Source organism: Microtus ochrogaster, chromosome 10 (assembly GCF_000317375.1).
Source record: "Microtus ochrogaster isolate Prairie Vole_2 chromosome 10, MicOch1.0, whole genome shotgun sequence".
NCBI classification, from domain to species: domain Eukaryota; kingdom Metazoa; phylum Chordata; class Mammalia; order Rodentia; family Cricetidae; genus Microtus; species Microtus ochrogaster.
In genome coordinates, this window is record NC_022016.1 from 63,835,224 (window position 1) to 63,838,330 (window position 3,107).

Genomic DNA, 3,107 nt, shown 5'->3' on the forward strand with positions numbered 1-3,107 from the left:
TGAGCACCCAGCAAGTGCCTCTCCCCATTGAGCACCCAGCAAGTGCCTCTCCCCATCGAGCACCCAGCAAGAGCCTCTCCCTATCAAGCACCCAGCAAGAGCCTCTCCCCACTCAGCACCCAGCAAGAGCCTCTCCCCACTGAGCACCCAGCAAGTGCCTTTACTCACTGAGCTCCTCAGCAGCCCAGATGATATTAAAAGAAGAGTCTGCAAACTCAAAGTCCAGTTTGCCAGATCATAGGGGCAAAAATGAAGAGCAGGGCATGGTGGCGTGTTCTGTAACGCCAGCACTAGAGCGGCTAGAAGCGAGCTGTTACCAGAGGCTACAGGCAAGCCTGAGCTATATCTTGAGTTTCAGGCCAGCCTTGGCTACCTAGTAAAACCTTGTCTTGAGAAAAATAAAAGTGATAGAATCCGAAGGGACTTACAGGACGCCACCAAGTAAGCTGATGCATTATGGGAGTTTCATGAAGAGGAAAATGGAGGCGGGAGGGACAAAAAGCATATTTCAAGAAATACTGACAAAAACCTCCCAAATCTGAGGCTAGAAATGAATGACCATGCCTAAGAGACTCAGAGAATTCTAACTGAGGTGAGCCAAAGACACCCATTCTAAGAAATATAGTACAAATGTCATAAAGAAAATTGAGAGAAAGGCAAATTATTACACACAAGGGATCTCCCGAAATATCATGAAGAAATTTCTCAGCAGAAATCTGGCTGGCAAGAAGACAGTGCAATGGCATACTCAAAATGATGACAGAAAAAAGAGAAAATACAGGCAAACAAAAGTGACCTTCAGAAAGTGGAGGAGGGGTGAAGACTTCCAAGGTCAAAACTGAGGGAGTTCATCACTAGACCTGATCTACAAGAAATGCTTCCTGCTATGCTGATTGGCAATCCCAGCACTCAGTAGGTGTCCTCAGGAAAGGCCACTCTGGGCTTCAACAAAAACAACAGGCCAGGGCGGCACTGCGCCCTTACAGCTGGCACTCTGAGGCACAAGCAGGTGGAGCTCTGTGAGGTCAAGGCCCCAAGGGCTACATAAGGAAACCCTGTCTCAAAAGCAAAACAAAGACAAGAAAAAGAAAACTGAAGGAAATTCTTGCGTTCAAGTTCAGACAGACAACACAGGACAACAACACAAAGCATGGGAGAGGGGTTGTGATTTAGTTTAGTGGTCTCCAAAAGTCCTAGGTCCAGTAGACAGAACGGAATGAAAAAAAAAAACCATAAAATAGAAATATCACTGGTGATTTCATAATTATAGACAGATATAGTTTAATATAGTGCTAGGGATTGAATTCGGGGCCTCTCACACGATAGGAGAGCACTCCTTGGCCCCTATGAATTATTAATTCTGGGATAGAATTTATTTAAGTTTTTTTTTTCTTTTTGAGACAGCATCTCATGTAGCCCAGACTAGCCTCAAACTCACTATGTAGCTGAAGAGGACCTTAAATATCTGATCCTCTTACCTCTACCTCCTGAGTTGCTAGGATTACTGGCATACGCCACTCTGACTGGTTTATGTGGTTCTAGAGGTCCAACCCAGGGCTCGGGCATGTCAGTTAAACACCCTACCAACCCAAGTCCTGTGTGGAATTAATTATATATATATATATATATATACATACATACATATATATGTATATATACATTTATATGTACACACATTTATATATACACACATACATTATATATATGGTATACACACATATGGTATGGTAGTGTATGCCTGTAATTCTAGCCCTTGGGGCAGGCAGAAAGACCACTCATAAATTCAAGACTAGCCTCCACTACATAGCAAGACCCTGACTCACAGGAAAACTGTGGAAAGATTTTAGTACTCTCCACTCTGTCCTGAAAAGGAAAGCCTGAACAAATGGAACAACTAGCAGTTCTTAAATCCATTAGAGACTAGTATCACAGGCCAAGCCATCACCTCTAGAGTGGAGACAGATGGCTGGATAGAGTTATACAGCAGCTCATACTATGGGAACCAGTGCCAGAGCAGGAAAACCTGGACTCTAGTGTGGATAATCTGACAGCGAGAAGCTGTTGGGATAGTCCATGTGTTGGAAGTCTCCACACAGCTCTGACTTTAACCTCCGGGGACTTTACTAGGTTGTTACATAACTATTGGGAGATAGTGTCTTTTAGATAGGAGGAGGGAAAAGAGACCCTTTTAAAATATACCAGAACTTCCCAGGTAATTCCAGCCCTCGGGAGGCAGAGGCAGGAGAATCTCTGTGAATTCAAGGCTAGCCTGGTCTTGAATATTTACTTAATTTATTACTAAAAATTATTTACTAGAAAGAAAAAATAAAGTCCTGTATTTACAGGTGACAATGTTGTGTTTATACAAAGCCAGAAAGAAAGATGTGGCTGCAGAATTGGCTCAGTGGTTAAGAGCACTAGCTGTTCTTCTAGAGAACTAGCGGTTGGTTTCTAGCAGAGCCACCTTCTGGCCTCTGAGGGCACAGACACAAACATAATGCATAGACATACATTCAGAAAAAAACTCATGGGGCTGGAGAGATGGCTCAGAGGTTAAGAGCATTGCCTGCTCTTCCAAAGGTCCTGAGTTCAATTTCCAGCAACCACATGGTGGCTCACAACCATCTGTAATGGGGTCTGGTGCCCTCTTCTGGCCTGCAGGTATACACACAGACAGAATATTATATTGTATACAAAATAAATAAATATTAAAAAAACTCATGCACATAAAAATAAAAAATAGAAATTCAAAAATCTAAAAAGAGAGAGAAGAAAGCCAGATTGCCTCCAACAACTAAGAAATTATAGCAAGATTATAGGATGCAAAATTAACATAAAAGTTGACCACTTTCCTAAATACCAGCATTGAATGAGTAGAATTTTGAGATTAAGTATATAGTGCCATTTAGGCCAGCAAAATGGCTCAGTGGGAAGAGGGACTTGCCATCTCCCCCGTGACCTGATTCCATCCCTGGAACCTACATGGTGGAAGAAGAAAACTGACTTCACAAGTTATCTTCTGATCTCCCCACGCTGTGGCATGTGTAGGTGTGCTCGCTCTCTCTCTCTCTCACACACACACACACACACACACACACACACACACA